We start from the raw sequence: 12,320 nt of genomic DNA on the forward strand, positions 1-12,320 counted from the left end.
CGTGTTGTTCACGTCAAGTTTACGAAGTCTTCACTTGGCCTTAAGAAAGGTCTCAAAATTTTTCTATTTTTTTTTTTTAACATTTTTAGTTTTACATTTTACATTTAATTCCATGATCCACTATGAAGTAAATTTTGTATAAGGAGTTTTAGTGGAGGTATGTGTTTTTGTATAAGGTATGTGTTTTTACTTAGAAATATCCAATTTCTTTCACATTTGATCAATGACATCACTATTCACTGAGAAGTTACACAGCCTTGTGAGTCCCCAGCTCTTCCTCATCCTTTCCTCCCCAACTCCCCTAGTCAGGGCTCACTGTCTCTGTCCTGTATCACTGCACTAATTTTCTACACTTCCTCCCTCGCCAGCCTCTCTTACCTCAATCTATCTCTCTCCATTCTGTCCCAGAATCACCTTCTTATAAAGATGTCACTATCCTTCTTAAACACCTTAAGTAGTGTTGACTAATGACACATATGGCCCAAACAGTCCAGCCACAGTTTTTACTATCTTCACCTCTACCTATTTTCTACCTCATAGTGCTTCAGCCACACCAGACATGAAAAGACTTTCAGAGATGCTTTTGCAGATGCCATTTTTTCCCACTGCTAAGCCTTTTTCCTGGACTTCTTCCCTCAACCCTAGTTGGACAGTCACCTTTTCTCTGAATCTTTTCCCGCAAACGTGCCCCTCCCCACTTCTCCAGGAAGAGTTATTGCATCCCCATGAGACTCTCTTTCTGTTTTTTCATCTTTAAAATGGGGCTAATAAAAAAAACTTATCTCGTAAGGTTGTTGTGAGAATTAAATGAATTAATACATGTGAAGCATAATAAAACATATTCTAGATGATAAGTGCTCAATGCATTAATTATTGTTATTGTTATAATTATTATATACCTTTCCTTATCTCATGTAATAGTTTAGCATAGATGTTTTTTCTATATTGATTACTTACTCCTCTACCAGGTTGTAAGATTTTCTATGGCATCTATTATTAATTCTATGGTAGTACATTATAAGTTCTTGATAAATATTTGTTGAACTGAATTGACTGTTTTAATTCAATTAATAATCCAATTCAATTTAAAAATTATTAACTGATTTTCCCCTTCAATGAACATTATTTTATTGAACTAATTATTCTGACAATTGATAGATATCCCTCCGCTTCAACTTTTGTTTTATTGTACCAATATAAGCGTGAAGGTTAAATGACTTGTCTTGCTAAAATAAAAGATAATCAGTATTTATTCATGATAGGAAATTAGGTTTCTTCTACTTAATGCTCTCCAATAAGACAACACTCTTTTTTAAAACAGCAAAAAATTGTGCTAGCCCTAATAGACAGATACTACTGGAACTATCTTCACTTTCCATTAAAATCTTGCTTTTCCCTTATTCTTAGAAGAAGTTGTATCAAGGACTAGTATAGAAGAGTTAAAATAGTTGAACACGCTGGTAAAAAAAAAAAACTACAGAATTCTATTAGAGAAAAGTGATGAAAATGGGAGGATTTGTGGAGCACACTTAAGAAAATTACATGTTCATTTGTAAATGGTGGTCACACAAAAGTAAAAGTTTCTACAACAGCAATAGTACACTTTTCTCCCGCTGAAGAACCTCAGAGTATATAATCAATTAGGAAAAGAAATCTTAAAATCTCTTGAAAGCAGTGTTGGTAGCATTTTAGGTTGTTTCCTCCTGCCACAGAGCTTGAATTTCAGGGTTCACCCTCCTCAGTCCTGGGAGTGAATCCTGATTGGCCTAAGACATTCTCCATACCAACGTTTGGGTCAAGAAAGGACCTATGACATAGCTCTGGGCTATGAGGCACGAGAGAGAAGCTACTGGGCAGTTTGTTTTGCTCTTTAAAAGAAAGTGGTGGGAGAAGGAGCCATTCCATTTTCCTGCCTCTGGACATTGTTTTATGAAGATGTATTCAGAGCTCTTAAAGTCACCACACAACCATAAAAGTCAGCACTGAACATGGCAGAGCAGCAAGATAGAAAGAACCTGGGTCCTTAATGAAATCCCTGAGCCTCTGAAAAAACCCAAACTGCTCTGCCTCAGGATAGCTTATTAAGCAAAATAGCGGACTTTCTGTTTCTGGCTTATAAAAATATCTTAACCGACATAGCACTGATAAGTGGATCATGTCTCTAAGTCTGCCTAACACACTGACTTTTATGGGAATCCAGAGATGAGAAGGATAAAAGTGTATTCATACTTACAATGAATATTCCAGAGGAGAAACAGTCAGCCTTGCTGTATAACTGGTGAGACGGAGCAGTACAGAGAGCATAGGCTCCAAAAGCAGGGAATCTCTCCTTTGCAGCCCACCCGCTGTGTGGCCGTAGGGGAGACGCGTCCTCTGACTGAACTTCAGTTCCTTCACTGTAAAATGCCCTCAGTAATACCTACCTCACAGGTTTACAGGGAGTATTAAATGCAATAATGTAATAATAAACGGTCTGTCAAATAAGAACCCAAATAAATATTAGTTTCTCTTCCCCTAATTAATCCTCTGCCAAGATGAAACACTAACTCAGTTTATTACACCATTAATTCAGATACTTTCTTTCCAGCAAGAATTACTCTGACAGCAGGGTTAGTGCCATCAAGCGTAATTTCTACTAAAAAGGTTCTAATCTTAGCATTTCTACCGTGAGGCCTAGCGTGGTGCAGAAGAGATCAGGCACGGACATTTCCAACCCTAGAGAAAACTGACGTGACGATAACCACAGTGGAAGAGTTTACACTCCCTCGATTGTTTTATTCTCACATTTTAAAATGGATATGTGGGTGGAATTAATGGGCTCCAGTGGAAGTATGCTTATAGTAACTTTTCCTCCAAATTATTCCCACATTTTCTGTTACACTTCATCGAAAGCTAATCATATTATACTGATATCATTACCAACCTCCCTAATGCAATTAACACACTATCTAATGGATATAAGAAGTTGGCATTAAGAAGAAGCACTTTTTATCTTGGCATAAAGGTTTCTGTAAAGGTATTCACCTTTTATAATAGATGAACAGAAGTCATGTTTACTTAAACAGTCACTGCTCTATTTGCGCTCTTCTATTCTTACACTAATAGTAAGGATAAAATCGGCAAAATTTAACTGGAAGACACTTTGACACCAAAAGCCTTAAAAGTGTATTTACACTTTGACCTAGAAATTCTACCTTTGGAATTTATTTTAAAGAAGGAATTAAGCATTTCTACAATGATTTTTCAAAAAGAATTTTTCTTGCAGAAAGAAAAAATGAAACCTAAGCATTCAACATTAGAAGATTTGTAAAATCATGAATTGTTCACTCCAAAGAATGCTATGCAACCACTGGAAATAAAGTTATTAAAAAAAATCTATTGCTATGGGAAGATGTGCATGATATATTGATAGTAATTGAAAGGTCATAAACAGTATGTACAGGGCCTTCATTTCTATGAAAAGAAATATATTTATATTTATAAAAGTCTCAATAACTACAAACCAAAATAAATATGAACAATGCTTCTTTCTAGGGACTTTTATTTCTTCTGTTTTAATTCTGTATATTTTCTGCACTAAGCATAAATTAATTGTGCAGTAAAGAAAAATAAGTTTTAAAAATTCAAAAGAAGAATTAGTAAAGTACTTTTAAGCTAAATAGCAAACAGATCATTTCATCACTAATTCTGTGAATTCTTAGCTTTGACTTTTCAGGTTTCCCCCAAAATTCTCTTTAAGAAGTTGAAATTTCAGAGACTGAAGACAAACTCCCAGAGCAAGATCTTAGGGTTGCCTGCTTAGAGAGGTGACTGTCCTTGTGTTAAAGCCCTGGGTGATTTGATTCTTTTTACCCATCTGATCTGACTGTTGACCATGATCTGGAAAATTGGTTTGAAGCTGAGGGCAGTTTCTTTAGTCAGAGATGCCCAAGCCTCTGCACTAAGGCTCAGGGAAGTTTTAGGAAACTTTGCTATCTGTTCTTAGTTCTTTGTGGTTCCAAGGAAGTTTCCTTCAAAAGAAAGAAATTGATCGGTGTTCACTCTGGGATGCAGCTCCTGCTGTCACCTCCAAGTAGACAAAAGCTCTGGTTGCCATCAGAGCTATGCCTGCTGCACTGACCCGAACTCTGACTTATTTATACCATTAATTACTATTGTACCTGTCGTATATTGACCCTTTACTACATTCCATGCACTTGGTCAAGCACTTTTCATACATTATTTTATTTAAACTCTTTTAACATTAGCCCTGGAAGATGAACACTATCATTACCCCCATGAGGGAACAATTTGCCCGAGATTACATAGTCAGTAAGGAGTAGGGTCAAAATGAGAACTCAGCTCTATCTGCATTTTATTAGATGTCCCTTAACCATTTAAATGAGCGTGTTTATAATCCATATTGGGAAGAAAGTTCAGTTGGCCATTTCTGGGTCTTCTTAAACCAGATTAAAAGTGATTCCAAGAAAATAATAAAACCAACTTCACAACCATAGAAGTGATTCTTCTACACAGCTGTGCCCTTGGCTGCTAGTGGCAAGGACAGCCAAGACATAACCAATGGTCCTTGTGTGTTCAGCTACACACTGACTGGCTTAAACTTATTACTTAACCTCTCCAAACCTCAGGTCCTTATGTAGAAAATGAGCTTTATAATACTTGTCCTAAATGCCTCATTTATGAGTACCAAAGGAGACAATGTATGTGTAAGCACTTCTAAAAGTACAAGAGGCAAGGAATCTTGATTAACCCTACATGCAAATTACTTTTGCCTTCAAAATCCAAAAGCAGTGTAACTCTCATATAGCATTTAGCAAAAGATTGAGAGAGAGGCTTTAGGAATACAGAGAAACCTTAATATGAAAAAATCCCATGTGTAATGTTGCCCCATGTTTAGCATTGAATTTATTAAGTCCTGAGGAAAAGTCATTTACTCAATGTTCCCTTCTCCCATCTAATGCTCTTTGATTTAATGTTTCCTCTCTAAGTGCATGAACTTTTGAACAACATGAATTTTTGCCACAGGACTTAAGACTCTCCTGTGACTTGATGTTAGAAAATCTCCTTAGTCATTCGGTTTCTGCTCCCTGAGAGCAAATTGGAGCTCCGACAGTGAGTTCATACACATTCTGTTTTAACTTAGGATGATATTTGGCTCAATAATTCAAAAATATTATACTAAGGTTTAGGGTTACACTTGCATAAAGGACTAATCTTTTTAAAAACATACTGATGGGTAGGGAAAAGAAAGGGATTTTTTAAACTATTTTTAAAATTGCAAAAGTGTATCATGCCCATGTTAAACAATTCAAATGGCACACATACAGTGCAAGGGAAAAGTACCCATCCAATGCCTATTTCCACTTTCCACTGGTGAATACTAACGATTCCTTGTATATGTTTTGAGAATTTTCTATGATTAAACAAGCAAATGAGTATAAGTACATCTTTTTATTTTTTAACATAAAAGTATTATTCATACTATAGTGATTGCTATGAAAAATGCTTATCTTCTAAAAGTATGCTCATACAGTTTTTCATATATACTTATACAGCTCTGTTTTAAAATCTTCTCTGCAGTATCCCATTGCATGGATAGATCATAAATTATTTAAGTACTTTTTCTCTAGATGTATATTTTAGTTGTTTATAGATTTTAATATCACAAACAATGCTGCAACCGACTCCACCACATTTCTTTGCTCAATGATGTGAGCATATCTGTCAGCAAATTCTTAGAAGTAAAACTGATAAGTCAAAAGAAATGTGCATTTAAAATGTTGACAGATATTGCAAACTGCCATCTAAATGTGATTGTACTAATGTACTTTTCCCCCATGACTGGTATGAGAGGGCCTGACCTTCACCAACAATGGATATAGATGATACAAGAAACTATCAGGCTAAGGTGCCTAATAGCAATGATTTAGTAAACACTGAATTAAGTATTTTTAGGCCTTAGATATCAAGAAACTGGAAATGCTTGCCTTTACATGTACTGTGAATTCCTAGGCTCTTCGCTCTGAAAAGAAACGAGGTTGAAATGAACTGGATCTCACAAAGAAGGACTTAATGCTCATGGAGTGCTTGTTGTATGCCATGCACTGTTCTTTCTAAGTGCTTTACTTACATTAAGTCATGTGTTCCACCTACCAAACCTATGAAGAAGGTGCTATTATCATTTCCATTTTATGGACAAGAAAACAAAGGCACAGAAAAGTTAAGGACATTTTCCAAGTTCTTTCAGTTGATAAGTGATAGAGCTCAGATTTGAACCTAGAAAGTTTGAACCCAGAGTCAGATACTTTTTAACACACATCTACCTCTCTGCTCCTGTTGATGTGCTAAACACATTTATTAAACTCCTATTCTATGCCAGGAACAATACATGCACCCTCTTATCCTCATAGCAATACAAAGCATTATCCGTTCCTCAGTGATATTGAAGTGGCTTGCCAAAGTGACAGAAGGAGGATTTGTACCCAGGAATGTCTGATTCTGAAGCCTGCATTCATTCTACAAGATTTCTTCAGAATGAAGTGTATAAGGAAGCTATATGGGAGCCATCTCTGTCAATAAAGCTCTGTCGACAGAACTTTCCGGGGGCTACATCACACCTAATTCTTCCTTTATCAGAGTTCTGTACAATTAGAATGTTTGTGTACTTTTAATCACAGGCATGTGGTTATACAGTGACTATTTGCTGTCTCTCATAAAGTGTGAGCTCCAATTGTCCAATTTGGACCAAAACTGAAGGCAGAATTAATTTCCAAATATCAAGAAATATTTAAGAAAAGTGACACAGTCGGGCGCGGATGAGCAGGTCCCACACTCAGGGACACACATCGCTAGAATACAGCAGCAATATATATTTAATCTCAGTGAGCAACTCATTATGAGTCCATCAAAAAAAAAAAAAAAAAACCAGCTTGGATTCTGTTTCCTGAGTTTACAACTGTATTTCCTTACTGTATACAGAAAGGACCCAAGGGAGATAAGAGCAGCAACAGGAAGGAGAGCTTCAGCGGTTTCCGGGTTGGAAAGCCCACCCATCACTACTCAGCGTACACCCACCATACCCAGCACAGTGTATGAGTTCAGGCCCTGGATTCAAATCCGCTCTGCTACTTACCTGCTGTGTGACCATGGACAAGTTACTGAACCTCTCCTGCCAAAGTTCAGTAATAATCGACAGTACTTACCTCATCAGTCTGTCATGAAGATTAAATACTGTCCTGTACAGATCACTGCCCTGAGGGTTGAGGGTGAAGAACAGAATCACAGAAGTCCACATAAATGGACCCTCTCTCTTTCATGTTACAGCGTCTTCCTACTTTTTGTTTTAATGCAATCAGGAAAGCATACTGTCTTATATCTAAGTCTGAAACTGGGAAGAAGATTTCTATGCATCTTCTTATGATAGCCTCATTCTCTGGAGGTCAGAGTGTACATACAAACCCTATATTTCTGTGTCAGCAGCCCTAGTTACAAATGGGACATCAGATCTATGTTATTGCTGTCACAAAACACATGTTACCCAAGCTTATCTTTTGGTTATCACCATTGGTTAGGCATAAGCCTGTTGTACGGTTGCTTAGTAGGCTTTGGAGGTTAATTTGATCATCTCCTAAAAGTTTACTTTTTGGTACACCATGGATGCTAACGTCATATTACTACAAGTGTTCTCCTGCACTATACAGTAAAACAAGTCAGCCTGGAAGAATATGCAAATTTCGCCATTATGTTGTTCAGTTTTAAGGGCAATTAAACATTTGCTTTGAGCTCCTCACATTGCATTGCATATCCATAAAAACTTACTATTCATTTCTGTACCTAAAACTTATTTAGCATTAAGTCTTTGCCATTATTTCCTTTTCAATGAAAATTGGGTTTTCAATTATACATCACAATCCTATACTATGTGAATCTTTATTTGCAAAGAAATTTAGCTTGTTTTCTGTTTACGTTAGATCAATTCCATCTGTCACTGTACTACTTGGGCAGTGTGAGGCAGCTGTTTCAAGTTTTCTCTATGAGAAGATGTCTGTATCTCATGATATCAGTGTTGGCTCTTCTATCTACCACATGAACAAAGATCTTCTCTTCAATGAGCAGGGCCAGTCCTGCTGGGCTCTGCAAACCAGAATCAGGTCTATGTGAAACAAAAACAATGTCTTAAAAAATAAAGTATAATAAAATAATAATAATACCTCAAACTGGCTGTTAGAAATTGTGTGGATTTTTTTTTTTAAAAGGTATTTTTACAGTTGAATTTGAAAAAAGGAACCAAAATTTTGTCAGAATGGTTGCTGTCTATAAACATAACTTTTGTCTTCCATGCCTTAATTTGTTGTTCAAGGGATTATGACCATGAACTAAAAATAAGTCAAAACTTGAGGAATAAGTAGTGCCTGAGATGAGGGAAAAATGAAAGATTTGTATGTCATTCATTTGGGGACATAAAGGAGATGGTTCGACTGCACAGTTCTTGGGCTCCTATTATCCTCCCTTAATAAGAGCCTCCTCCTGTCCATTTCCAGTTTCAATACACCAGCCCCCTGCCACCCAATTCAAATTTTTAAGTCTCTTTTGAGTACTCTCTTCCCCTTACCCCCTTCTTTTAATTAATCGTGAAATCCTATTCACCCTTACTTCATATTTTCTCATATCTTTCCCATTCTTTACACACCTAGTTCAAGATCTCATTTCCTCCTGCCTCTAATAGCAAAATAGCCTACTCTCTCCATTCAGTGAAGCCTCTACGCCGTGACCATATGCACCTTCCCACAAGACCATTTTGATCATGTCACTTTTCTGCTCCAAAACCTTCAAGAGAAAACTTAAATTCCATCACTACAGTTCTTTGACCAATTCTGATCTACTTTTCCAGGCATGTTTCCCATTAACCTCCTATATATTTTCCAAATTGCAAAATTAAGGAGGCACTCACTCTCAAGTGTCCACCCTGCATTTACATGATCTTGAGAGTGGGGGCCTCCTTAAATTCTTCACCCTTGGTGCCTAGCTCACCCCACCCTGAGTTCCTGGGGTACATTTTCTAGAGATATCACCTTGGCAGGCAAGGAGGTCCACCACTCAGATCTCTCTTCAGGAAAGAACTTGATATTTAGGTGTAAAAAGTGCAATTAGCTGAGGGCCTCCAGCTACAGAAGACACTGAGAATCTGCCTTGACTTTTGAGTCATAGCCATGCCCTTCTGGGAACCCCTAGTCAGTGACTGAGCGTGTTAGGAGTACTTAGGCCTGGCCATTTCTGTCCAGCATGGGTTTCCTTTAACATAAAGCAATCTTCCCTCTGGAGGCCACTGAGTTAGATCAGACTGTCAGATCTGCACCGTGATCTGAAGCCTTTCCCAACACAATTTGGCTTCCTCCCCCGTTTATCTTTTCCTTCCAATAAACTACTTGTTTGGTAATCTTGTCTCAGTATCTGTTCCCAGAGGACATAAATGACACATGTAGTCAGCAACTGGTCATACCATTCGGGACCTGGAGTTAGAGGTAAAGTGATAAACTGAAGTGGACTTCTCATGTAGTGGTTAGAAGGTTGTGCTCCACAGTTTGGGTTCAAATCTAAGCTCCATCACTTCTGACCTCGTATAACTTTAGAGAAGCTATATAACTTTTCAGTACCTCAGTTTCTTCATCTGTAAAATGAGGATTTTAATATTAAGTAAGCACTATGTGAGATAATGCATTTAAAGTATTTAGTGCAATGCCTAGCTCATAGTAAGTGCTCAAGAAATATTCATTATTATCGTATAGACTTTGCCATTTACAGAAGTTGTTGGGTATCATAAAATAAACGAAATGTTCACTTTCTCAAAGAATTTTCCAAAGGATATAATAAGGCTCATGAACATTAATTAAAAACCTTTCAAACTCAACCCTGTGATTTTTTTCAGTCTCACTTCCTGTCATTCCCAATATGGCTCCTCTTCTCCACACAATGTTATCACCTTGTTGTCTCCTGTCCTGATTTGCTTCCTCCCATATTTCTTTTCCTTTCACCCAAAGTACCTATTCCTCTTCTTTCCATCAGTTCCTACTAATAATTGCCTTCAAAACTTGGTTGAAAACTCACCTTCTCCAGAGTTTCTCTGACCAGCCTTCACCACCCATGCCAACCATGACCATCCCTTTCTACTGGCAAACCTAATTTATTATTGTATCATTTTGAAACTAAATGGAACAAAAAATAATCTAATTCTCAAACCACGTTGAAGGTATCCGTGCCTCCATAAACAATTGTTAGTAACAACATAGCTGAAACAGCCTCTCCAGTTTCTTTAAACAAGATTTCCCTTCCCCCCACCCACCTTTTTGCCTAAGGCTAAGAGATGGCTTGGCCCATCAATGATCAATAAATGCTCAAAGGATGAAGGTTTTTAGCTGTGGATGCATGGTCCCTCTACAAATGATATTTTTTATATTCTCTATTTGTGAGCCTTAAAAAATGAAATGTTTCATAAAACAATCTCAGTCACACAATGGGGAAACTATTTTATGGGGGAAGTGTTTTACAATCATTTTTGGTATTGTAGTTAATATAATTGTTTTATAAAATAAAAGCCTGGTCTACAATACATCTAAAAGCCAGTAGGAAATCATAATTAGAGACAGATGGCAAACGTGGCATTCCTTCCTTTCACTATTTCGTACATATGATATTCCCTACAAAATGACACTGAACGTTCCCCTGGTTCCACACAGTGCCCTACAAGCTCGGACTAATAAAACCTCTTGTTACTCCTAGGAAACACTTCAAAAAGAATAACCAACTTCAAAAGTAAGATGAAAGTGTTTTGCACGTGGTTAAGTGCAATGAATATTTTTACAAAGCTTAGTATTTGAATATATCCGTTAATACATATTGCAATACATACCAAAAAAGTACTAAGAAGCTTCAACCATCCTGTACATTTAACCTGAAACCCTCATCAAGATATTCACATTCAAAGCCAAGATTCCTACATCAACCAAGTCACAATCTTAGGTGTATTTAAATATTGTAAATCAATAGTACCTTTAAAAAAATCTATTACACACGAAGCAACACATGAATATAACATTAATAGCCTACACAGGTTTTTAATGGCTCCTAATATAATATGCCCTTTCGAGGAAGCATTCGTACATATTGAAATACATTTTGACTGTACTACTTTGAGTAATTATAAATTGAACATGAATAATAAGCATTAAAAGTTATGTAATTTTTTGAAATACATATAATCCTCTATTAGTATGCAGCTCTCTATAAGTGATAAAATCTTAGACTTCGAACATTAAAAAGTAAAAGTAGGTTTCACACTGATTTTCAATATATATTTTTATTGTTACAATTCAGTAAACTATTTTACCAGTTTACAACTGTCTCTAATTCAAAGCAAATCAAAATCAATTGTCTGTTATATAATCAATATCATGATGCAAAATTAATAGCTAATAAAAAATAATTAACTTATTTACTAGCTCATTTTAAATATAGTGAGGAACTATAACCAGATGGCATTAATATTATCTAATCTGTTCCACTTACCAAGTTAACATTAAGATATTTCCCTTTCCAAATATCAATACCCACTGTGCATTTAGAAAATCCAGTTATAAAAACCTGTTTTACTTTATTTCTCAGAAAACTGCTAGTTCAACCTACTTTTCTTTGTGAATTCTGAGTTGCTACATTATTTTCTCATCTTCACAATAATTACTAATAATCTCAAAAAGCAAGAACATAATGCAAAGTGAAAGAATTGTTATAAAGACAAGAAAGCAAATTTCTATTATACAAGTGAGCAATTCTCAAAACAAGTTGTTTATCTTAAACATACAGCACATTATAGTCATAATTAGCTCCCAACCACAGTTATATATACACATTTTTCAAAATAAATCTTTTAAATAAAGTAAAGTACTGCAAGCATCTTTCCAGCTTAAGGATTTGAAATAGCAATTAGATCTCAACCTTAAATCATTGGTCTCTATAACTAGAAGAGCAAGTCCTAAGAATGTAAATCCCACCCAATGAGACAAGAGACGCTGAATGTATTATTAATTGCTAAGTAATTTCTTAATTTTAGACTGTAGCACCCAACACACTGGCAAATAAATAATGTGATTTATGAGCCTACACTCTCACGCTGTGTTACTGGAGTTCAATAAACACATGCACACCCTAAACGTACAGTGTGGATGTGATTTCTACAAGCAAAGAAACATAGCAGGACTCAGCAACAGCAAGTCTACCCCATCTACTTGTTATTCAAACACTAGTATTTAGAATACCTAAAATGCCTG

At 36.3% G+C, this 12,320-nt stretch overlaps 1 protein-coding gene across 1 annotated transcript in view; it reads right to left on the minus strand.

The window, feature by feature from the left end:
- IQCJ (IQ motif containing J) overlaps positions 1 to 12,320 on the minus strand; it is a 149,488-nt gene that overhangs the window by 136,439 nt on the left and 729 nt on the right. The gene's annotated exons all lie outside the window — the stretch shown is intronic.

The sequence above is a fragment of the Pteropus alecto genome, unplaced genomic scaffold (assembly GCF_000325575.1).
Source record: "Pteropus alecto unplaced genomic scaffold, ASM32557v1 scaffold81, whole genome shotgun sequence".
Classification (NCBI taxonomy): Eukaryota; Metazoa; Chordata; class Mammalia; order Chiroptera; family Pteropodidae; genus Pteropus; species Pteropus alecto.